Source organism: Erythrolamprus reginae, chromosome 1 (genome assembly GCF_031021105.1).
Source record: "Erythrolamprus reginae isolate rEryReg1 chromosome 1, rEryReg1.hap1, whole genome shotgun sequence".
Lineage (NCBI taxonomy): Eukaryota > Metazoa > Chordata > Lepidosauria > Squamata > Dipsadidae > Erythrolamprus > Erythrolamprus reginae.
In genome coordinates, this window is record NC_091950.1 from 45,670,511 (window position 1) to 45,697,402 (window position 26,892).

Consider the following 26,892-nt stretch of genomic DNA (forward strand, 5'->3'; position numbering starts at 1 on the left):
CAAATCTAATAAATTATTATTATTGTTATTATTATTATTGTTGTTGTTGTTATTGCTATTGCTATTATTATTATCCAGATCTATCCATTTGGTTTTATTTGGTAGCAATGGCATGAAACATTTATGTACAATCATTACACTGTGAATTGGGCCACAGAGACTGCAATTCTCTTCAATCTTTATGAAGCAAGCAGCTTCCCAGCAATGCAAGGATGACAAACATCCTGTAGTGCATTTACTCATTTAGATTGTGCTGCTATTGTCTTCCTGGTCACCTAGTCTTACAATTGCAGACTTACACTTCAAAAGGTTAGCAAACTTATTCTATCAGAACTGCAATGGAAAAATATGTGCTATGCATTATGGTGAGACTACCCTTTCATAAACTTTCAGATCTCAGATTGGCATTGCCCCAATCATACCTATGTCCCCACAATGGGCATAATAGGGAATCTAAGAACTAATTAATTGACGCCTCAGCTTCTATTCAGATGACAAGCCTACTGAACATGTTTTCAGCAGAATTTCAGGGCAGGTGGTTTTCTATTTATCTGTCTGTCCATCCGTCCATCCATCCATCCATCCATCCATCCATCCATCCATCCATCCATCCAACTGTATTGGCAGTTCTGTGTTAGCAAAAACTTCAGAAGAAAAGGATTTAGGGGTAGTGATTTCTGACAGTCTCAAAATGGGTGAAAAGTGCAGTCAGGCGGTAGGGATGCTTGGCTGCATAGCTAGAGGTATAACAAGCAGGAAGAGGGAGATTATGATCCCGGTATATAGAGTGCTGGGGAGACCACATTTGGAATACTGTGTTCAGTTCTGGAGACCTCACCTACAAAAAGATATTGACAAAATTGAACGGGTCCAAAGACGGGCCATAAGAATGGTGGAAGGTCTTAAGCATAAAACGTATCAGGAAAGACTTAATGAACTCAATCTGTATAGTCTGGAGGACAGAAGGAAAAGGGGGGACATGATCGAAACATTTAAATATGTTGAAGGGTTAAATAAGGTCCAGGGGGAAAGTGTTTTTAATAGGAAAATGAACACAAGAGCAAGGGGACACAATCTGAAGTTAGTTGGGGGAAAGATCAAAAGCAACATGAGAAAATATTATTTTACTGAAAGAGTAGTAGATCCTTGGAACAAACTTCCAGCAGACATGGTAGATAAATCCACAGTAACTGAATTTAAACATGCCTGGGATAAACATAGATCCATCCTAAGATAAAATACAGAAAATAGTATAAGGGCAGACTAGATGGACCATGAAGTCTTTTTCTGCCGTCAGACTTCTATGTTTCTATCCATCCATCCATCCATCCATCCATCCATCCATCCATCCATCCATCCATCCATCCATCCATCTATCTATCTATCTATCTATCTTATTAAATTTATATGCTGCCCTTCTCCTTTTGGACTCAGGGTGGCTAACAACAATAAAATGGAATACAAAATGTGAAACCCCATAATAAAAAAATTCATCTCACAATCATATGACAGTCAGACTGGAGCAAGATGTCGATGCTCAATGGTCTTCCCTGGCCTGCTGACAGAGGCGTGTTTTTAGGGCCTTCTGGAAGGCCAGGAGAGTGGGGGAATTCCAGGAGTAGCAGGAATTCTACCCATTCTTTCCCAGGTACTTAAAAGGATGAGTTTGTCACTCTTCCTCAGAGTGGCCGTTCCCTCAGTTTTTCTTGCTGCAAAAAGCAACCCTGGTAAATGTTCTGTTGGGCTCTCTGGCAGAATCCTCCAAAAAAATTCACAGGTACAAATTTCAGACACACACACGTTTGAAAATTCAAAACAATGTTCTTTATAATGAAAAATCTCTTAACCTAAGCCCTTTTTTGGTATAGCAAAGAGCACTCGTCTCCAAACAAACTGGTAATTTGTACAAGCCCCTTATCAGTTCTGTGATACTTAGCTTGCAGCTGTGAGGCAATTCACAGTCCTTCTTCTTTCACAAAGTGAAACACACTTTGCTCTGGTTTAGTTTCCAAGCGGGGAAAAATCAGCACACAAAAAGTCAAAGTCAGTAAAGCAGTCACGAAACACAAAGATCAGATAATCCTCCACAATGGCCAAACCCACAGGCTGCTATTTATAGCAGCCTCACTAATCACCACAGCCCCAACCAACCACAGGTGGCCTCATTTTCTTTGATAATAATCTCTCAGTTGTTGCTGCCTATGCTTCGCTCTCCACATGCGTGGCTGTATCATTAACTCTTGTTCTGAATCCAAGGAGGAGCTAGATAATTGATCTCCTTCTGAGCTGTCTGCCACACTCTCCTCCTCCCTGTCACTCATGTCTTCTTGGTCAGAGGAGCCTTCATCAGCAGATTCCACCGGGGGCAAAACAGGCCTGCAGCATGTGGATGTCTCCCCCACATCCACAGTCCTTGGGGTAGGAGCTGGGCCAGAGCTAACCAGAACACCAAAGAGGAATACGGATAGTGAATGGAGTGGCTGCTGCTCCTTCAGCCCTCTTTGGCCAACTGGAAAGAATATTGGTGGTCCTTGAAACGAGAGTATGGTAGAATGACTCTGCTGCCAATAGGAAAGAAGTGAAAATAGTGTCTGTGTAAGTGCCCTTAATTCCAGCCCTTGGAATAAATAATTAAATACTTCATTAATCAAGAAGTTAGCAAAGTTACCAGCTGTGCGCACGATTCAATTTAAACCAAGGAGAAGAGTGAAGATCATAGTTAGCCTCCCTCCTTTTGTGAGCTGTTTAAAAAGAAATAAGATAAAACAGAAAATCCACATGCTCGTTCAGCAGCTATGATTAATTTATTTATTCACATTTATTATAGCCATTCAACTCCAATAGACTCTGGATTTATAATGGTGAATAATAATATTTGTCCAGTGATACTCCAAAGGTGAATTGGGAAAGGACAAAGTGCATCAGGGAGTAAAATAAAATAATCTACAGACTGAATTACAATACTGTATAACAATTTCTCATTCAATTCAAATTCACCTTCGGTCACAGAAACCAGTCAACCTTCTTCACAAAATTGCTGTTCTGGGGATCAAGAGAAGAAAGTCGCCATTAAGTCAACTTAAGCTCCAAGAGGAAAGTCAAGGTATGAATCTAATAAAGTTAATCATTCTGTTACGTACACAAAAATACATTACAACATGAAGCACAATCATGAGAAACACAAAAATCGCTTATCTTCTTTGTCATCTAGGATTCTGCTGGATGGATCTACAAGCCAATAGTGGTGTGGACTTGTTTAGATGTATGATACATTTGGAATGCCTGATTTATTTGATAATAAAAGCGAATCAAGAATCATGCAGACTTCCTCTCTCTTGCAATTAATTGCCTGCTCTTGGTTGCTCCACGAATCGTGATGCTTTAAAGAGGGAGCAATCAAGAGACTTTATTATTTTTTATGGCATCAGTGGAACAGTCTGGCAAACCCAGTTTTACTCTGCAGCCCTTCATTTACACACCTTTATTTTGTTTTTCTCTATTAACAAACAGCCACAAAACTCAGAGCAAAGAACAATGCATTCTTATGCCAACAATTCTTTCTCTTGCTACTCTAAGGATTGGATTCTGCTATAATTTTCTACTATGGAAATGATCCAAGCAGCAGCAGCAATGAGTGAAAAAACTGCAGTAGCTCTTTTAAAAAGGAAATATGGCCCAGTGTTGAGCTCTGCTCCCAGTGAGAAACTTGCAAAGATTTTGGCAAGAATATGGAGGACGTTTACCATTGCGTCCTTCCAGAATTTTTTTATCTGGTTTGTCCTTCCAGACAAGCCAACTGCCCTGAAATTAACTGGTGGCCTCCTGTCCAAGTACTAAACAGGCCCAACCCTGATTCATTTCCCAGCTCAGGCCAAGCCAGGCCAGGCAGCTGCTACTACCATCTGGCTTCAGAGAGAATAATTTTTTTTGAAGAATTTCAATTTACATCATTCCTCACCATGGATTTTGTCTGCTAGAATTCATGAGTTGGAGGAGCATTGATGCAACACACCCAGGTATCTGTAGTGTTAAGAAACTTAATCATAGGTTTGTGTCAGATGACCTAGCACAGTGATGTCGAACCTTTTTTTGTCTAGTGCTGAAAGAGTGTGCGCACGCACTATTGCGCATGCCCAAGTGCCCATATCCATAATTCAATGCCTGGGGAAGACAAAAACAGCTTCCCCCACATCCTGGAGGCTCTCTGGAGGCCAGAAACGGCTTGTTTCCCAACTTCTGGTGGGCTCAGTAGCCTCATGTTTCATCCTCCCCAGGCTCCAAAGGCTTCCCTGGAGCTGGAGGAGGGTAAAAACGTCTTCCCCATCCCTCCAGAGGCGCTCTGGAAGCCAAAAACACCCTCTCAGAACCTCTGTGCAAGCCAAAAATCAGCCAGCTGGCACACACATGCACATTGGAGTTGAGCTAGTGCAGTTGTTCGTGTGCCAGTAAATATACCTAGCAGAATATTACCAACAATCTTGGTATTACTGACTCTCAACCATTTTTGTTAAAGAAGAAAAGATCCAGGTTATCCTAATTAGGATCACAGCCATTTCATGTTGGGTAGTGTTGTACATACTCCTGGTCAGTTGGAGGATGATGACGATATTGAGGACTCTGATTCAGATAGTGTTTATGAATTAGTGGGGGGCCCGGGGTTACAGGTAATAGAACAGGTGGGAGGCCAGCCACAGGATGGGGCTATGAGTTCATGATCTAGCGAGGAAGAATCAGACGCTCGCTGGGTTAACCCTAAATTCAGAAGGGCCCAAAAACATAGAGAACAGAGGTCTGGAAGAAGATATTAAGGAGAGGAATGGGTTAAATACTGTAGTGAAGTATTTGGCACGTCAGCAGGGGTCAGTGGGGAAGAAGGGTGGAGTTTCAAGGTTGCCGATGAGAAAAATGGATGTTTTTTCTTGCCGCTCTCAAGTAAGCAAAAGTATTCTGTGGATTAACAGTCAGGGCTGCTGTTTTTAGAGATCATGCATTTAGGAAAATAAATCTTGTTAAATGGAGAAGGAGAAGGAATGTGAGAAATGCGGTCAAGGGAGATAACGGACCAACAGCTAAGTGCGTGTATGAAATGTGTTTGAATTCCAGAAGAGCAGAGAAATAAATGGAGTTTCTTTATTCATGATATAATGCATTTAATAAGAGTAATTTGTAATTGCTAAATTTCTACCAGAAACCAGAACAGGTAGGAGAGGCTAAACTACGGGTGTCACACTCAAGGCCCGTGGGTTGGATGTGTCATGTGTTGACCATGCCTACTCCTGGTTTATCAAAGGGGGGGGAGTCCCAATGTGTCACATGACGATGTGACTGAGTTTGACACCCCTGGACTAAACCTTTCCTCAGTGGCCTCCTCTACCCCAGTACCTGTAGGAGATATGCTCATATACACATTTCTAATATACCTGGGTGATCCAGAAAGCGAAGTGAAGTAACATTTAATACACACACGCCCCTTTTCACTTGACACAAGAAGCCATGATTCGGACAAAAATTTGTAACGCAGACCCTGGATTTAGATTCTAATTAAAATTCTTCTTTTGCCTCACCATAGAACCATTTCTCAGTTTGGTTTGTCATAACAGTATATATGCAGTATTCGTAAAGTTCAGGACTAACCTGAAGACCATATATTGCACATCATTGGTGCATTTACTTGACCAAGAACTTATGCATGACGCAACACAAGGGCAAGTTGCATAAAATCCAGTGATTTTTCAAAACCAGATTCCTTCAGAAAGCATAAATTTCACTTCCTTATACATAGACTGAATTCTTTTTCTGTTGTCCAGGTGGAAACCAAAGGGGCTTCTTGAAGATTTGTTTATCCTTAAACAAAGCAACAACTGGGAATAACATATTGCTATTGATTGATTGATTGATTGATTGATTGGATTTGTATGCCGCCCCTCTCCGTAGACTCGGGGCGGCTAACAGTGGTAAAAACAACATGCGACAATCCAATACTAAAAACAGCTAAAAACCCTTATTTTAAAAACCAATCATACATACAAACATACCATACATAAATTGTAGAAGCCTAGGGGGAAAGAGTATCTCAGTTCCCCCATGTCTGACGGCAGAGGTGGGTTTTAACGAGCTTACGAAAGGCAAGAAGGGTGGGGGCTATTCTAATCTCTTGGGGGAGTTGGTTCCAGAGGGCCGGGCTGCCACAGAGAAGGCTCTTCCCCTGGGTCCCGCCAAACAACATTGTTTAGTTGACAGGACCCGGAGAAGGCCCATTTTGTGGGACCTAACTGGTCGCTGGGATTCGTGCGGCAGAAGACGGTCCCTGAGATAATCTGGTCCGGTGCCATGAAGGGCTTTATAGGTCATAACCAACACTTTGAATTGTGACCGGAAACTGATTGGCAACCAATGCAGACTGCGGAGTGTTGGTGTGACATGGGCATATTTAGGGAAGCCCATGATTGCTCTTGCAGCTGCATTCTGCACGATCTGAAGTTTCCGAACACTTTTCAAAGGTAGCCCCATGTACAGAGCATTACAGTAGTCGAGCCTCGAGGTGATGAGGTATTTGTTTTCTTTGTATGGTAATTCTCCCCCCCCCCTTTCTCCTTCCCCCCCCCCCCCATAACTGCCATTACATGCTATTTGACATCTAGCACTTAAAGCTATTCTTACTAAGACTTCTTATTTTTGTGGTTTCAAGCTGCATTAGTCTTAGTCAAAGTGGGCTAAGCCTACATGGTGTTGAGGTAACAACAGAAACAATTTTGACTGTAATTTTGCAGCAAGTTATGTGTTAATCGCTGAAGGGTGCATGAGTATTGGGTAGCAGAAAAGTACCGATAAGCTACAACACATAGGCTCTATGCAAAGGAAGCCTTTCCTTTATTAATGTGAATGTCCCCATATAAATAATAATTTTATTCTGTCTTTTAAGAAAATGTAATTGAACAACAATTTTGGGGGCACTATTTGCATGCAACTTTAGAGTGCAAGTCCTTTTACTTTCTACCCACTGAGTTCTTGAAAACAAATTACATACTATAAAAATAAAACATCATTGAATGTATAATCATCTGGAAATGAAAATCAGATAATATTGCATTGGCAGTTCTGTGTTAGCAAAAACTTCAGAAGAGAAGGATTTAGGGGTAGGGATTTCTGACAGTCTCAAAATGGGTGAGCAGTGTGGTCGGGCAGTAGGAAAAGCAAGTAGGTTGCTTGGCTGCATAGCTAGAGGTATAACAAGCAGGAAGAGGGAGATTGTGATCGCGCTATATAGAGCGATGGTGAGACCACATTTGGAATACTGTGTTCAGTTCTGGAGACCTCACCTACAAAAAGATATTGACAAAATTGAACGGGTCTAAAGAGGCTACAAGAATGGTGGGAGGTCTTAAGCATAAAACGTATCAGGAAAGACTTCATGAACTCCATCTGTATAGTCTGGAGGACAGAAGGAAAAGGGGGGACATGATCAAAACATTTAAATATGTTAAAGGGTTAAATAAGGTTCAGGAGGGAAGTGTTTTTAATAGGAAAGTGAACACAAGGACAAGGGAACACAATCTGAAGTTAGTTGGGAAAGATCAAAAGCAACGTGAGAAAATATTATTTAACTGAAAGAGTAGTAGATCCTTGGAACAAACTTCCAGCAGACGTGGTTGGTAAATCCACAGTAACTGAATTTAAACATGCCTGGGATAAACATATATCCATTGTAAGATAAAATACAGGAAATATTATAAGGGCAGACTAGATGGACCATGAGGTCTTTTTCTGCCGTCAGTCTTCTATGTTTCTAATACACTTTGTAAGGCTTTCTACAATAGGGCCATGATGAAACGAAAGCTTTCTTTTGCCAGGATTGATTTGCAAATGAAATCTACTTACCTTCCCTACAAGTTTGGAAGCTTCTGCCACTATTGCACTGCTTTTTCATCTTCTGTGCATGCACAGAGAATTAAAAACAAGAAAATGGTAATGTCCGGGCAGGTAGGTGGAGCCTCGTGCTGCTGCTGGTTCTTCAAACCACCAAGGGCTGCCGCTACTTGTACGCCCGGACTGGAGCATACCAGTAAGATTTCACCATTACATGGACACTAGGATTTCCCAGGATTCCCTAAGGCAGTATTTCCCAACCTTGGCAACTTGAAGATATTTGGACTTCAACTCCCAGAATTCCCCAGCCAGCGAACGCTGGCTGGGGAATTCTGGGAGTTGAAGTCCAGATATCTTCAAGTTGCCAAGGTTGGGAAACACTGCCCTAAAGAAATGATTAAGTTGTACGGAATATAATATTAACTGCATTAATAAATTAAACGAATTCAGTCAACTTTGGGGAATGTGTTCCCTCCCACCCACCAGCATATGATTCAGAGGCCAATTGTTGCACTGATTCCAAAAATATTGTGCATCTTTTTTCTACAATTAGTGATATAATTTTTTCCAGACCTTTCTCTATATGCTTGCAATTAAATTAAATATGGAACTTTCTACAGATAAATGGCAGATGCTATACCACTGAACTTAAAAATAGTCTTGACTCTTATGAGAACAGAGCACTTGTATTCTCTTAATCTGGCATTAGGCTATATTGCATTGTGTGAATACAACCATGCCATTAATTGTGCTCCAATTGTTCCTTTTTAAGAGAAAGACATTGACCAATATTCAACCCCAGACCTTCAGCACTTTGATCTTCATCCTTATACCTCCATCCTTATACCTTAGATCTTCATCCTTCACTCAGGTTGACATAAGAAAAGGTATGAAGTCATTTAACCTTGAGTTATAACTATCAGTTAAAGCAATTAAATCCAAAGGGTGAGTTAATGGGCAGCATCAAACATCCTGAGAAACATCTGGTATAATAAAAGTCTGCATTTTCACTTAATGAATAATTGATTCCCATTCTTTGAAGCAAGGTTAGCTCACAAGTGGAGATAGGATATTGACATCCCTCTGAATACTGAGCGTTCTTTCTCTCTGTTCTTTCCTAGTCCTCTGAAGGGAGACAAATTTAGTTTAAGTATCAAGTCAGAAACAGAAAGAAAAGCTGGTTTATTGCATTGGAATAAAATCTCAAAGTACGTTGCTGATAATTTGTCGCTTCGGTTTAGTACTTTAAAACATGGAGTCTTATAAAGACTTACAATAGAAACATAGAAACATAGAAGTCCGACGGCAGAAAAAGACCTCATGGTCCATCTAGTCTGCCCCCACACTACTCTCTGTATTCCATCCTAGGATGGACACATGTCCATCCCAGGCAGGTTCCAACTCAGCCACTGTGGATCCACCAACCATGTCCGCTGGAAGCCCGTTCCAAGGATCCACTACTCCTTCAGTAAAACAATACTTTCTCATGTTGCCCCTGATCCCTCCCCCAACCAACCCCAGACCGCGTCCCCCTGTTCTTGTGTTCGCCCTCCCACCAAAAACACTTCCCTCCTGGACCCCATTTAACCCTTTAAAATGTTTCGATCATGTCCCCCCCCCTCCCTCTGTCCCCCAGACTACACAGACTGAGTCCATCAAGTCCCTCCCGATACGTTCCACGCTCAAGACCTTCCACCATTCCTGCAGCCCGTCCTTGGACCCGTTCAACCCCGTCAATATCTCCTTGTAGGTGAGTCTTTCCTGACCTGATTTAAAGGTTTCTACTGAGATTCTCGGTCATACAGGTCATGGTTGTCTCAAAGATGCTTTTTTTCAAGAGGCAACTGGACTGTCTTTGTTTTTCCTTGAAGACATTTTGCTTCTCTCCCGAGAGGTTTCAGAACTGAAGAAGCTTCTTGGATGAGAAGTGAAACATCTTCAGGGAAAAACAAAGAAAGCCTAGTTGCCTCTTTAAAAAAGCACCTTTCGATTTAAAGGTGGTGAACATTTAGTCTGGAATTTTTTAGATATAAAGTCTATGCAGTAATGCTGCATAAAAGCTGGGGTGGTGCAGCAGGTAGAGTGCTGTACTGCAGGCCACTGAAGCTGACTGTAGATCTGTAGGTCAACGGTTCAAATCTCATCACCGGCTCAAGGTTAACTCAGCCTTCCATCCTTCCAAGATGGGTAAAATGAGGACCCGGATTGTGGAGGCAATATGCTGGTTCTGTTAAAAAGTGCTATTGTTAACATGTTGTAAGGCACCCTGAGTCTAAGGAGAAGGGCGGCATAAAAATTGAATGAATGAATGAATGAATGAATGAATGAATGAATGAATGAATAAAGTCTTTACAAGAGCAAGTGCTGCCACTTCCATCCTTGTTTTAAAATACAGTAACCTACATGCAGTGGTGGGCTACTCCGAGTCCACGGAGAGGGGCGGCATACAAATCTAATAAATTATTATTATTATTAATTATTACTAACCGGAACACTAAATTGCGCTCACTGCCGCGGCTCGTAACTGCTTGCGCGGCCAGAGCAATTTTGCTTTTGCACCTGCAGAGGTAGCAAAATCGCGCACGGAGCTGCAGGTGCTCCCATGCTTCGGCAAGTTATTTTTGCTTCCACACATACTGAAACACGGGCGCACCTGCGGCTCTGTGCCTGATTTAGCTACCTCCACAAGTGCAGAAGCCAAATCGTGCTGGCCCTGCAAGCACTTAGGATCCGTGGCAGCGAGTGCAATTTAGCGTTCCGGCTAGTAGGCCCCTGCTGCCTACATGCACACTTGAAAGGCAAATCAACAAGCTTGACTTTATTGAATGAGACTAGGTTCTGGTTTGATCCCAAAGATCTGAGAATGTTTCAAGGTGGAAAGAAGACAATGACTATAGATGAGATACATACAGAATGGCGATAGGAATGTTGGTCGTGAATTTGGACTGTGTACAAAGAATTTCTCTGTCCCACAAAATGCATAATCAGTTTAAGAAAATCATTAATAATAATAATAATAATAATAATAATAATAATAATAATTAAGCTGGTACGCACAACAATAATAAAAATAGTATAACAATGGAACAAATCTAATAATAAAATTACATTAAAAAATCCCAACAATTTAAAAACCATACAACACATACATACCAAACATAAAATATAAGAAAGCCTGGGGGAGATGTCTTAATTCTCCCATGTCTGGCAATATAGGTGGGTCTTGAGTAACTTGCGAAAGACAAGGAGGGTGGGGGCCGTTCTAATCTCCAGGGGGAGTTGATTCCAGAGGGCCGGGGCCGCCACAGAGAAGGCTCTTCCCCTGGGGCCCGCCAAATGACATTGTTTGGTCGACGGGACCCGGAGAAGGCCAACTCTGTGGGACTTTATCGGCCGCTTGGATTCATGCGGTAGAAGGCAGTCCCGGAGGTATTCTGGTCCAATGCCATTGAGGGCTTTAAAGGTCATTACCAACACTTTGAATTGTGACCAGAAACCGATTGGCAGCCAGTGCAGGCCACAGAGTGTTGTAGAAACGTGGGCAAATCTATGAAGCCCTACGATGGCTCTCGCGGCTGCATTCATCACGATCTGAAGTTTCCGAACACTTTTCAAAGGTAGCCCCATGTACAGAGCGTTGCAGTAGTCGAACATCGAGATGATAAGGTGTAAAATTAGCATATGGCTTTTTTAAAAGAAAGGGTTTAAAGAATTAAAAGCCATAGCATCCTATATGACTGATTAATGATTCTAGGGAACTGTCATTTTCAAAGCAGATTTTGTGTCCATAACATTCACTGGATGGGTTTCTCAGGAGCATCTGTTTGGCTGGGAGGGAGGATGCTACACTATGTGAGTCTTTGGTCCAGTAGAGCTTTTCTCATATTACTATACAGATTTCAGGGAGGAAAGCGGATTGGTTGGGTTTGAAATCAGCATAAGGAAAAGCATGATACAGTAGTCCCTCACCTATCGCTGGTGTTACGTTCCAGACCTGGCCGCGATAGGTGAAATCCGCGATGGGGAATTTATCGACTGATAGTACTTATTTAAGTATTTATATTGTAATTGTTTGGTAAGTTTTCATTGTTTTAAGTGTTTATAAACCCTTCCCACACAGTATTTATTTTAGATACAGTATTTAAATACAGTATTTACAATTTTAGATATATATTTTTTTTTAAAAAACCTGCCGATCGAGTTCGGCGGGCTGTTTAAATCTGCCGATCAGCTTCCTCAGAAACCCGCGATGAAGTGAAGTGAAGTAGGTGAAGCGCGGTATAGCGAGGGACTACTGTACTCTTTTATCTGAACGGTGCTAGAAATGGATGCAATTTTATTTTAAGTAGAGTTGCTGATGCACTCTGGCTACTGAATGCCAGATCACGCTCATGACTCAAATCATGGAGCATAATGAACTGGGTAGAATCTTTGGCTGCCAGCCGTTGATGTGAATGAGGAGATTCTGTAATGCACTGAAAGGAAACTAGTAAATATTGACAGGAAGTGACTCAGGGATTCGCTGAGACAATAAAGAAGTAATTTGTCCAAGGTCTGGAAAAGCTGAGAGTGAAGGCTAAGCTTAAACAGTTTGCTTTGTTTTAAAACAAATCTGTCCCATTATATCAGAAGAGGCATTAACCTTATCATCCCTAAGATGCCATGGGACTTGATAATCTGAAAGACACATATGAGCTTTCAGGAAGATAGTTGGACATTCCAAGTAAAATTATCAGCTGAGAAGAATGCGCAGGTTCAGATTTACTGTGATATAATTAGTAGCATCCACAGTGCCCATCAAGAAAAATACAAAACTTAGATATGTTTCTAAGCTATCTTTACAGAAGCCTTCATTTGCCAGAATGGTTGTGGCTAGAACAAGAGTGAGATATCTGCCATAATAAAGAAGGCAGCTTCTCTCTTTACTTGACCAACTAAGATATGAGGTTCGCCCAGAAAGTAATGCACCATATTTTTTTTCTTCAACAATTATTTATTGAACACAATGAAACTTACACACAAGAAAGAATGATGCTTATTCTACATTCCTTATTTTTCCACCTAATCTCTGTTCTGTCGAGCTCTCTGGTAGAATCCTCTCGAAAATTCACAGATACAAATTTCAGACACACACACGTTTGAAAATTCAAAACAATGTTCTTTATAACGAAAATTCAAATAAATTAAGCCCTCTTTTTGTATAGCAAAGAGCACTCATCTCCAAACAAACTGGTAATTGGTACAAGTCCCTTATCAGTTCTGAGATACTTAGCTTGATCTCCTTCTGAGCTGTCTGCCACACTCTCCTCCTCCCTGTCACTCATGTATTTTTGATCAGAGGAGCCTTCATCAGCAGATTCCACCGGGAGCAAAACAGGTCTGCGGCATGTGGATGTCTCCTCCACATCCACAGTCCTTGGGGCAGGAGCTGGGCCAGAGCAAACCACACCAATCTCCATCCCGTTCTATGGCCTTCGTCCAGCGAGACACAAGGGCATGTATGCCCTGTCGGTACCATTCCTTGTTCTGGTCACGAAGCCATTTCTGCACTGTGCGAATCACCCTCTATGCCCAGCGACTAACCATACTTCTGTTGACTGCAAATTCTCCATAAACTATGCAAATGTTTGTGAATGTTCCCAACAGTTTCTTTCTTTGCAGTGAGAAATTCAATGCTTCTTGTAACATACATCACTTACAGATGCCACACTGCTGCAGCTGTGCTATCTATCTGAAGAAACAATTTACACATGCATTTCTGACAATTCAAATAATGTATATCTAAAGTTTTTCATTCGTATGATTACTGTAGGCTGAGAAATTTTTTTTGATGCATTACTTTCTGGGCGATCCTCTTAGTTCTAAGAATGATGTATATTCCCCAAAACATGTAGAAAAACTCTAAAGTGGTGCATATTTTATCAATGGCCAGAATCGCCTCTCCCTCCTGTATTCTAAAGCAGTGTTTCCCAACCTTTTTTGAGCCGTGGCACATTATTCATATTTTCAAAATCCTGGGGAACACTGAACGGAGGGACGGGTGGGTGGGTGCGGGGGGGGGGGGGGCTAAAGAAAAGTTTGGACAAAAAAAATATCTCTTCCTCCATTTCACTATATTTCTCCCTCCCTCTTCCCTCCCTCCCTCTTTCCTTTCTATCTCTCCCTCCCTCCCTCCCTCTTTCCTTTCTATCTATTTTCTTTCTATCTCTCCCTCCCTCTTTCCTCCCTCCCTCTTTCCTTTCTATCTCTCCCTCCCTCTTTCCTTTCTATCCTTCTCTCCGTCCCTCAGCGGCGGCAAAGAAGAAGGAAGGCAGGCTGCAGAGGGCACCGAGGACAAGAGCGCTCGCTCGCTCCCTCGCCCTCTGACTTCCCTCCCTCGCTGCTGAAGGGACGAGCGCGGGCACGAGCGCACGCGCGGGCCTGTTGCAAGAAGTTTTTGTTTGTTTGTTTTTTCCTTCCCCCGGCTCATGGGATAGAGAGAGAGAGAAAGAAAGAGCACAGCCAGGGAAAGCGGCCTCGATCCGAGTGCTAACTGCAAGATGCGGCAAAGGACTCCTTGCCAACCAAAAAGGGGGTGGGGGTGGTGAAGGCAAAGCCTGGGAGGCGGGGAAGGGAAGAGCGGGAGACCCCCAGACAGAACGGCTGAGGGGAAGGAAAGACGGAAGGAGGGAGGGATTGAGAAGCGAAGCCAGGGAGGGCTGAGAGAAAAGGGGAGCGGCGCGCACGAGAGAGGGGGGGGGGGGCGGGCATTCCAGAAACGGATGGAGAAAGCCCTCTCTCACAGCGAAAGCGCTCCCAGCCAGGGGGCTGCGAGAGAGGGCATTCTCTGTCCATTTCGGGAAAGCCCGCCCCGGCACCGGCAGCGCTCCGCCCAGCTGGAGCTTCCCTAGGAGCTCCGTGGCACACCTGGCTGTGTCTCGCGGCACACTAGTGTGCCACGGCACACCGGTTGGGAAACGCTGTTCTAAAGCAAGCGGTGTCAATTGTGTGACAAAAACAGCTACATTCATGCAAAAAACAAAGCAGGGAAAACCCTGGGTGTTGAAAAAAATAGATAGAATTAAGAAAACAAAAATCTGGAAGGTTCTAAGGTGTTTCCTTAAAACTAATCTAACTGGATGTTAGCTATATATTATAGGACAGTGATGGCAAACCTTTTTTCCTCAGGTGCCAAAAGTATGCGAGTGCACACTATTGCGCACGTACGATTACCCACACCCATAATTCAATGTGTGTGTGATTCCCTACGTGCTGCCCCGCCTTCCGTGCATGCACACATTATTCCCCCCTCCCCCATTTCCCAACTTTGGTTGGGCCTGGTAGATTTTCAGAGGTTTTCTTAGAGCCTGGGGAGGGCGAAAATGGCTTCCCCTGCGCCCTCTAGAGACACTTGGGAAGCCGAAAACGCCCTCACAGAGCCTCCATGCAAGCCAAAAACCACTTGGCTGGCGCAACATATGTGCACTGGAGCTACGTTAGGGCAATGGCTTGCATGTCGGCAGATATGGCTTCGTGTGCCACCTGTGGCACGTGTGCCATAGGTTCGCCATCACTGTTATAGGAGACCAAACAGAAAGGAGTTGCAAGTAGTAGGACTGTTCGACACAGCAGTGTTTTGTTGCATCATCATTATTATTATTATTATTATTATTATTATTATTATTTATTAGATTTGTATGCTGCCCCTCTCCGAGGACTCGGAGCGGCTCACAACAAGAAACAGTACAAATCCAATACTTAAAACAATTTTAAACCCTTAATATAAAAACAATCATACTTCTCATACAGACCATACATAAAGTGGAAACATCCCAGGGGAATCAATTTCCCCATGCCTGATGACAGAGGTGGGTTTTGAGAAGTTTACGAAAGGCAAGGAGGGTGGGGGCAGTCCTAATCTCCGGGGGCAGTTGTTTCCAGAGGGTCAGGACCACCACAGAGAAGTCTCTTCCCCTGGGTCCCGCCAGACGACATTGTTTTGTCGACAGGACCCGGAGAAGGTCACCTCTGTGGGACCTAACCGGTCACTGGGATTTGTGTGGTAGAAGGCGGTCCCATACTGTGCTTTATATCCTAACTATGCATGTCCAAACTATGCTTTATAATCTTTATGACCTATGGAGACACTTCTGATCATGGCTGCTAAAGAATGAAATAACTAATTTTTGCTGTTCTGTGGTAACAAATGAAAACTCAAGGGTAATCCTTGAAATTGAGGTATCATAATAAAAATGTAAATTCCACCCATATGTATGCCCATTTTGTGCCCCTTGGCTGTCTCAGAAATATTGCTATTTGAAGATTGAAGACTCGTATTCCAAGGATAATTATCTCCTCAGTGAAGGCTTGTGTATAAGAAGTGTTTTTTATGATCAATCAATAGATAAGGTGTGGTGGAAAAGAAGGCAGTTCTGCAATTCGGACACCTTTTAAAGTAGTAATCAGTGTGTTTATTTGGGATTAGTGGTAGAATGGAACACTGTGGCAAAGATATGATCTTCATTTTGAATCTCAGCAATTTAATATGACCTAGATGACAAAGTGCCAGCCATATTGCATGGATTATCAATACCTTAGCAGCAATACTGGATTTCATGCCCCAAAGTCTGATCAATGTGACTTAATCAGTCTTTTAATCAATGCAGGGACTTCCAATGGTCAAGGAAAATAAGAAAAAGGAGGAAAAGCACCAGACTCCAGATTAAGGGACTTGAAATATAAATGTTTAAATTTTTTTAAAATTAAATTTTAAATGTTTACATTTTTCTGCTCCACATTAACATTATTAGACCAAGGCACTTAGTTACAGCATTCTGAAGTATTGCCTAATGCTATCATATCTGGACTGCACAATTCCAAATGAGCACTACAATGCAGAAAAAAAGTTGCCGTTTTCTATGTCTTGCTGGTGCCGTTTGTGATAGTCTGGAATTTTAAGGGTAGATACAGTAATTCTAGTCCTGTCGTTCTGGTCTTAAGCAACGTCTATTATGCTGTAGGGACTTCTTGATAAGACGACAACAGAGGATTCATATTGCTGATCTGGAAATCTATTGCTTTATCAGCAACTTTGCTGCCTGCTGTAAAAACCAATTTGCTTGTACTCCTTCAAAGAAATTTTTAAAATGCAAAGGTCTCTGGTGCTGTTTCATTCAAAGAAAATTGAAGACTACCACACATTTGAAAGTCATCAATACTATGTCAGAACATCAAATAGCGCATTCACAAAGCCAAAAAAAGAAAAAGAAAAAATAAGGAATACTAAATCCTCTATACGCACATCACTTATTCCTCAAATGTTGATAGTTCAACGGAACCGCCTTCTACCGCACAAATCCCAGCGGCCGATAAGGTCCCAAAGAGTTGGCCTTCTCTGGGTCCCGTCGACCAAACAATGTCATTTGGCGGGCCCCAGGGGAAGAGCCTTCTCTGTGGTGGCCCCAGCCCTCTGGAATCAACTCGCACCGGAGATTAGAACGGCCCCCACCCTCCTTGTCTTTCGTAAGCCACACCTATATCACCAGGCATGGGGGAATTAAGACATCTCCCCCAGGCTTTTATATTTTATGTTTGGTATGTATGTGCTGTATGGTTTTTAATTGTTGGGGTTTTATATATCTTTTTATTATTAGACTTGTTCTATTGCTATACTGCTTTTTATTACTGTTGTGAGCCGCCCTGAGTCTTTGGAGAGGGGCGGCATACAAATCTAATTAATAATAATAATAATAATAATAATAATAATAATAATAATAATATAATTATATAATTATAATTATAATTATAATTATAATTATAATTATAATTATAATTATAATTATAATTATAATTATAATTATAATTATAATTATAATTATAATTATAATTATAATTATAATTATAATTATAATTATTATAATTATTATAATTATTATAATTATTATAATTATAATTATTATTATAATAATAATAATAATAATAATAATAATAATTATTATTATTATTATTATTATTATTATTTCTGCCCTCAAGCACGGCTTAAAGTCACAAGAATCTAGAATCAGATGATCCTCCATCTTTTATGTATTACATAAAAGTACAACATACTAAGGTAACAAGTGGATTGTTACGGTTTAATATGCTTCGTGAACTTAGCTTCTGCCATTTGTAAACTATGGTGTATCATTTAGCATGATTTATACTGGAGTCACATTTATTTAGTAGACCATGTTTTAACGTAGTGTGCAAAAACAGCTTTAAAATATTTTATTTATGAGAGTGTGCCTCACCCATTTTAATCAAATATCATCAGTTTATATTTACTATTTATTCATTCTAAATTTTTTTTTTCAACCTTCATTATTGTGGATTCCAGAGTGGAAAGTATGTAAATAAAGAATATTATTTACAAGTTAACATAGCAAGCATCAGTAACAATGAGGTTGAAAATAGCAAAAACATGCAATTATAGGGAAGAATAGAATGAAGAAAGTGAATTTAAAATGTTGAGGCAGATCTTGACTTGTCGCCCTAAAAAATTTAGTGTTTCTTCTTTTCACTTAAAGTAATAGGTTGACTTAACATATTAATAATGTATTCTTTTTTCTGTAATGCAATTTAACTTCTTGAACAAGCGGGGTATCTGCAACCCCAATTTTATGTTAAATGTGTGTTTGTATGTTTGTCAATTTTAAGAAAATCAATAAAGTTTATTTAAAAAAAAATTAGTGTTAGATTTACTGTACTTTAGCTTTAGTGGAACACTAAAGAATAGATTCTTTCCTTTCATACGCATGCTTTTAGACCTGTAGCTAATGCTACTTGAAAGGGGATTCGTCTGAATAATCTTTTTTCAGAAAGAAGGTAGGGCCAAGAAATTACTTGAGGCATTTATTGATTTATAGTTTCTAAAAATGAACAACAGCACCTTAAGCTGGGCTGACAGCCAAAATAATTCATGCAAGTTTGGTGCAATGTGTTTTGATCTAATAAACACTGTTAGAAATCAATTGTCCAATTTTTAAACATTGAAATTTCTGAATCACTTACAAAAGCAACTCCATGTGGACCCTTTTACAATATTACAACCAGCAGTTTACCAGCTCATGAATCTCTGCAGTGAAAAATCACTTTCAGAAGCCGTGGTCTAAATTCTAGCTAGTTCTTTCCTATAATTGGCAACAGGAGCAGCCGCTGCAGCAAGTACACATATCCATACACATGAATTGTGTTTTTAATTGTTAATTTAAAGTGTCAGGACAAAATAAGTCACTTAACCACACACAAGCATAAGCTGTGTTTTATTAAAATCACAGAAATATACATATGAATATGCATATTAATTATACTCCTCCAATTTGATGCCCTCCAAATAAATTACAGGGTACCAGCTTAGTCTGCTGGTAATAATGGGAAGCTAACAAAAGTCAAACAAGGAAATAAACCTATTGAGACCTACTTCTCGGTTGGTAGTGGTGGTTCTCCAGACCTGTCCTTGGCATTCTGTCTGGAAATGACTGTCTGTCTGTCTGTCTGTCTGTCTGTCTGTCTGTCTGTCTGTCTATCTATCTATCTATCTATCTATCTATATAGCATGGGGTGAGGTATCATCAGTACGCTGATGATACCCAGGTGTACATCTCCACCCCATGTCCAGTCAGCAAAGCAGTGGAAGTGATGCCATGTCCAGTCAGCAAAGCAGTGGAAGTGATGTGACGGTGCCTGGAGGCTGTTGGGGTTTGGATGGGTGTCAACAGACTCAAACTCAACCCTGATAAGACGGAGTGGCTGTGGGTTTTGCCTCACAAGGACATTTCCATCTGTCCGCCAATTACCCTGGGGGGGGGGAATCACTGACCCCCTCAGAGAGGGTCCGCAACTTGGGCGTCCTCCTCAATCCACAGCTCACATTAGTGAAACATCTTTTAGCTGTAGCGAGGGGGGTGTTTGCCCAGGTTTTCCTGGTGCACCAGTTGCGGCCCTATTTGGACCGGGAGTCACTGCTCACAGTCACTCATGCCCTCATCACCTCGAGGTTCGACTACTGTAAAGCTCTCTACATGGGGCTACCTCTGAAAAGTGTTCGGAAACTTCAGATCGTGCAGAATGCAGCTGCGAGAGCAATCATGGGCTTCCCTAAGTATGCCCATGTTACACCAACACTCCGCAGTCTGCATTGGTTGCCGATCAGTTTCCGGTCACAATTCAAAGTGTTGGTTATGACCTATAAAGCCCTTCATGGCATCAGACCAGAATATCTCCGGGACCGCCTTCTGCCCCACGAATCCCAGTGACTGATTAGGTCCCACAGAGTTGGCCTTCTCCGGGTCCCGTCGACTAAACAATGTCGTTCGGCAGGTCCCAGGGGAAGAGCCTTCTCTGTGGTGGCCCTGACTCTCTGGAACCAGCTCCCCCCAGAGATTAGAATTGCCCCCACCCTCCTTGCCTTCCGTAAACTCCTTAAAACCCACTTTTGCCGCCAGGCATGGGGAATTGAGATATCTCCCCCAGGCCTATACAATTTATGCATGGTATGTTTGTTTGTATGTATGTCTGATTAATGATGGGGTTTTTAAAATGTTTTTAAATTATTAGATTTGTTATGAATTGTTCTATTGCTGTTGTGAGCCGCCCCGAGTCTATGGAGAGGGGCGATGTTAAATCCAGAAGTTTCTGTTACTAGGAAAATTAGTTAAGAAGTTGTTGTTAAGCTAAAGTCATTATATTCAGACAGGACTGTTTACTTACCTCTGATTGGCCGCTGGGCTTTGGCGCCAAACTGAAGGAGCTGTCAGGCGTTGCTTGTTGCCGGGCGAAAGTTTTCCTGTGCTACCGGGCTTACGCGTCTCCTGTCAGATTCATTCGGCAGTGAAAGTAAGTCGCGGCTGTTGTTTCTCTGTGGAAGAATAAAGCGTTTTAACTCAAAGCAGTTTATTCGGATCATTTCATTGGCGACGAGGGTCTTGAGGACAGATTTTCTCATTAAATCATTATGTCTACCCCGTCAATCATTCAGCCGCCGGAGCTTTTTGACCCTGAACGGTCAACCTGGACTGCCTATATGGCGAAATTTGAAATTTTTCTTGAAGCAGCCGGCATGCAAGATGCCGCTGACAACCGCAAAAGAGCTTTATTCCTTAACTATTGCGGCACTCAAATTTTTGAGCTGGCGGGCACCCTGACAGACCCGGAGCCTGCCAATTCCGTCGCTTGGCAAATTCTGAAAGAGAAGTTAGCCACTCATTTCAAACCCACTAAGCCCGCTAGGGTTTACCGACACCAGTTTTCCCGCACGGCCCAAGCCGAAGGGGAGACAATTAATCAGTTCGCTACTCGCCTCAGGACGATATTGGCAAAATGTCAATTTGAAAACCCTGAGGCTAGATTGACAGATGCCATTATCTTCGGCATGAAGAATGTCTCCATACGGAATAAGCTGTTAGCGACTGAAGAATCTACTCTGCAAGACGTGATCAAAGCTGCTCAGACGGCTGAAGTGGCAGAGTCTGCTGCCGCTGAATTGAAATCAAATGACAAGCTGTCAAATGTATGCAAACTCACTGCACATCCTCGCGCTCAAGTCAACTCTTCTTTAGACTACTACACCTCTGATTTTGATGCCCAGGACGACGACTGCTGCCTGATTCGAGGACCCCCTAACCGGCAACTCCGCCAAAACTTCCCTGCTTGTGCTGGCTGCCGAGGTCAACATCCACGCTCCAGATGTCCCTTCAAGGACGCCTTCTGCCGCCGCTGTGACAAACGGGGCCACATTGCTGCTGTATGCCGTGCCTCTCTGCCTGATGACAACTCAGGAAACCAAGACCTGCTGCCACCTTTCCCTACCCAGCGTTCCTACCGGCCATTCCGACAACAGGGACGGGGAAATCGGAGACCGTGGTACAACCGAGGTAACCTTGCAAGCCCTGCTTCTGCAACTACTCCTTCTCCCCTTAATAAAATTGTTGTCCCTCTTTTGTTAAATCAACATCCCTGCCACATGGAGCTAGATACGGGCTCCAAATATACTCTGATGCCGTGGCACAAACTAAGACTTTATTTACCTGACTTGTCTCGAGACTCTTTGCTGCCATCGGATATTGTTATCAAAGACTTTCAGGGACACCCAATTAATGTGTTGGGTACTGCTAGCGTCCCTATCACTTTTAAAAATGTGCAACATAGGTTGCCTCTATTAATCGTGGACGGGGCAAATCATTCTTTGTTGGGTTTGAATTGGATGGCTCCCCTAGGATTAGCCATCACTGGTGTTCACAAAATTTTTGCAACCAACACACCTGATTTTGTGAAAGAGTTTCCAGATGTCTTTAAACCAGGTTTGGGAACATATAAGGGACCCCCAATCTCCTTCTCCTTAGACCCAGCCATTCCCCCCTTGAGATTGAAACCTCGAAGGGTACCTCTGCCCTTGCTTGACAAATTAGATGCCCAATTGGACAAACTCCAATCTCAAGGCATTTTAGTTCCTATTGAGCACGCTCCATGGGAGACACCTATTGTAATCCCCCTTAAACCAGATGGATCTCTGCGTGTGTGTGCTGATTACAAATCCACTTTGAATAAGGCATTACAGCACAACTCTTATCCAATTCCAGTTGTGCAGCTCTTGCTGCACACTTTAGGGTCTGGGAAGGTCTTTGCAAGGCTGGACCTTGCCCAGGCATACCAACAGCTCCCCGTAGATGAAGCCACTTCTTTAGCCCAGACAATAGTTACCCACAGAGGCGCCTTCAAATGCACACGCCTGCAATTTGGCATTAGCGTAGCCCCAGGTATCTTCCAGAGACTAATGGAACGCTTACTATGGGGGCTTAAGGGGGTCGTCCCTTACTTCGATGATATTTTAATTTGTGGGGACACAAGGGACCAATTACATTCTAGAATCCGACAGGTGTTGACCAGGTTACAAGCAAAAGGGCTGAGGCTTAAGCCTGACAAGTGTGTATGGGGAACTCCATCTGTAGATTTCCTTGGATTCAAAATAGATGCAGCAGGAATTCACCCCACTGATGACAAGATTAGGGCCATTAGAGACGCACCTGCCCCCACTTGTAAAGCAGAGCTGCAAGCCTTTTTGGGGTTATTGAATTTTTACTTGGTTTTCCTGAAGCATAAAGCCTCTGCAGCTGAGCCGCTTCATAGACTTCTCCACAAGGGGGCGCAATGGCAATGGGGAGATACTGAACAGGCATCTTTCACTGCTGTCAAACAACTCCTAACTTCTCAAAGTGTGGTCGTGCAATATAGTCCCACATTACCCCTTAGGCTCACATGCGATGCTTCTCCTTACGGCGTGGGAGCTGTCCTAGCCCATTTATTACCCACTGGTCAAGAGGCACCTATAGCTTACTTCTCCAGGACATTATCCCAGGCTGAACGAAATTATGCCCAAATTGATAGAGAGGCTTTAGCATTGGTTGCAGGAGTTAAAAAATTCCATAATTATTTGTTGGGGCGCCCTTTCCAATTGATTACTGACCACAAACCCTTGCTGGGATTATTAGCCACTGGGAAACCTACCCCCCCATTCATGTCCCCCCACATGTCAAGGTGGGCTATATTTTTAGCTGGCTATGACTATGTTCTAGTGCATAAAGGTGGCTCTCAAATTAATCATGCCGATGGCTTGAGCCGCTGCCCATTGGGTCAACAGGTGGTAGACCCAGCCCCTGCAGGAGATGTCCTCTTAATAGACATAGGCACACCATCCCTCGTGACAGCTGAAGAGGTAGCCAAGGAAACAAAACTCGACCCTGTATTGGGAAAAGTCCTACACTATATTTTAAAAGGATGGCCAGCAAATGGAGATGACCCAATAGTGGGTGAGTTTAAAACAAAACGGTTAGAACTGTCGGTTATGCATGAATGTGTGTTGTGGGGTGATAGGGTAGTTATCCCCCATTCCCTAAGGCCTCAAGTGATGCAGATGCTGCATCAAGGGCACCCCGGGGTGGTGAGGATGAAGGCCTTGGCTAGGGGGTATTTATGGTGGCCAGGGCTGGACAGGGCTATAGAGGACTGGGTTGCCACATGTAAGCCCTGTCAAGAGACAAGACCAAATCCCCCCAAAACCACCCCTGCACAGTGGGACACCCCTAGGGGCCCTTGGTCAAGAATACATATCGACCTAGCGGGGCCAGTGAACAATAACATGTTCTTAATAGTGGTGGATGCATACTCCAAATGGCTGGAGATATTGTTACTAGGGTCCACTACAACTTCCTCAGTGACAACTGTATTACGTAAATTGTTTGCGACACATGGGTGTCCAGATGTTTTAGTTTCGGACAACGGCCCCCAATTTACTTCCAAGGAGTTTGAAATGTTCCTCGCCCAGTTGGGGGTGAAACATGCCTTAGTCTCAGTCCACGCAGCGTGGGCTAATGGGATGGCGGAAAGGTATGTCCGAGTGGCCAAGGAGGCCATCAAAAGGTCATCCCCAGGGGAAATTCAAGGTAGACTGGACACTTTCCTTCTCATGCAACATATCACACCAAGTATGACTACAAATAGAAGCCCTGCTGAATTACTGATGGGGAGGAAGTTGAGGTCACCTTTGGATAGGCTGCACCCAGCCTATGTCCAGTTAAAAACTGTAAATGTCACAACTCCGGAACGCTCGGTATGTATAGGTCAAAATGTGTATGTTAAAAACTTTGACAAGGGCACATTGTGGGAGAGTGGACTAGTCACAGAACAAACAGGTCCAAAAACATATACAATTGCCCTAAGTGATGGCCGCCTCTGGAAGAGGCACATAGATCACATCAGAGGGAGATTGGCATCTGCCAGTATAAGGGACAATATGGCTGCCATAAGTAATGGGGCCTCTCCTCCTTCACACCCCACAGGAAATTACTCAAGACCTACTAGGAACCAGGAACAAATAGACTGGGACTTACCTGGATTCACTAGTCAAGCCAGCGCAGCTGCAGCTCAGCAAGGCTCCAGCCATGGGGGTGCGGGACAGTCACATCCGGAAGAGCCATCTTCGTCGGTGGATACCCAGGTCCTCCATGAACCACGAAGGTCTGAGCGGGCACCCAGAAGACCAGCACGTTTGGACGAATTTATTACATATCTATCAGAGTAAACATCTGTAATAAACCAACCAGAAGGGGGAGGGATGTTAAATCCAGAAGTTTCTGTTACTAGGAAAATTAGTTAAGAAGTTGTTGTTAAGCTAAAGTCATTATATTCAGACAGGACTGTTTACTTACCTCTGATTGGCCGCTGGGCTTTGGCGCCAAACTGAAGGAGCTGTCAGGCGTTGCTTGTTGCCGGGCGAAAGTTTTCCTGTGCTACCGGGCTTACGCGTCTCCTGTCAGATTCATTCGGCAGTGAAAGTAAGTCGCGGCTGTTGTTTCTCTGTGGAAGAATAAAGCGTTTTAACTCAAAGCAGTTTATTCGGATCATTTCAGGCGGCATACAAATCTGATAAATAAATAAATAAGTTACAGGTAGCAGGGAACAGTTTCATTTCAGCGGAGTTCAGAGTGGAAGAGTACAGAGAGTGAGCCACACCCAGCCTTAAGCTTCAGTTTCATTTCTCTGCACAGACTCAGAAGTGTTTAACTTCCATTGGCTGATTTATTTGCTATGCCTATTCATTGGCTGAACCTATTCCAACTGACTCTCCCTTTATGAGTATTCTAACACTCCTCCCTCCATGACTGGAAGAGACATCAATCAATAGTCTTCAGATACTTGTATTTGAAGACCCACATTCAGAGTTCCCTTCAAATACTTGAGTATCCCTTTTCAATGAAACAAAGATAATCCAGAAATGCTAATAGTTGGTCATCTCTACCTTGCAACTTTCCAGTGTCTATGCAACATTCAGCCTTGCAACTTGCAGTGTACAGATTGAACCCAAGGCCATTCAATGCATTATCTAAACATATATTTCAATTCTTGGCTGATGGCTTCAGACATTAAATGGCCTTGTTCAATCTGTACACTGTGTTAGGCTTTTTACTTTCATACCCTGGTGATTGAACCATGTAAATTTCTTCCTCTAACTCAGTATTGAGGAATGCAGTGGTTATTTCAAAATGCCAAATTTTATGGCCATGTGCTACTGCCAATGCTAGTGCAAGTCTGATGCTTTAACTCTTTACTGTTGGCCCAAATATTTCATCATAGTTCTGCCGCACGAATCCCAGCGCCCGATTAGGTCCCACAGAGTGGGCCTTCTCCGGGTCCCGTCAACTAAACAATGTTGGTTGGCGGGCCCCAGGGGAAGAGCCGTCTCTATGGCAGCCCCGACTCTCTGGAACCAACTCCCCCCAGAGATTAGAACTGCCCCTACTCTCCCTGCCTTCCGTAAACTCCTTAAAACCCACCTTTGCCGTCAGGCATGGGGGAACTGAAACACCTCCCCCGGGCATGTACAATTTATGCATGGTATGTTTGTGTGTGTGCTTGTTAGTAAATGGGGTTCTTTTTTAAAACTTTTAAAAATATTTTAAATTTATTTGGATTTGTTACGATAGTTATATTTTGCTGTGAGCCGCCCCGAGTCCGCGGAGAGGGGCGGCATACAAATCTAAATAATAAATAAATAAATAAATAAATAAATAGTGTGCATTTTCACTTTCATTCATTCATTCACTGTTGCATTCCGTAAACCACCTAAGATTCTACTGATTGAGACAATCTATTAATAAAACAAATAACATCCATACCATGATATCCTGGCAAATAATCTTTGCCACAGGTTGAAGAGAAATTAGTGGATCAAATTGATTCAGTGTGATTAAGAAGCAAGTGGAGATTTGAACCTGCATCTACCAGGCCTCATCTATAGGCCTTAATCACTAAACTGCAATGACATAGACTCTGAATTAATAAAAATAATAATAACAACAAAGTTGGCAGGGACCTTGGAGGTCTTCCAGTCCAACCCCCTGGTTAGGCAGGAAACCCTACACTACTTCAGACAGATGGTTATCCAACAACTTCTTAAAACATTTCCAGTGTTGCAGCATTAACACAGGGGTGGGCTACTGCCTGGACGGTGGGGAA

The 26,892-nt window shown here is 42.7% G+C and overlaps 1 long non-coding RNA gene across 1 annotated transcript; it reads right to left on the reverse strand.

Annotated features, from left to right (window-relative positions):
• Positions 1-2,922: 2,922 nt before the first annotated feature.
• On the reverse strand, positions 2,923-25,229 carry LOC139167040 (uncharacterized). Its single transcript, XR_011559073.1, has 4 exons — positions 25,086-25,229; positions 24,768-24,962; positions 20,593-20,740; positions 2,923-3,042 (listed from the first exon to the last, which is right to left on the reverse strand). It is a non-coding gene; the product is annotated as an uncharacterized lncRNA (long non-coding RNA).
• Between the last annotated feature and the right edge of the window lie 1,663 nt (positions 25,230-26,892).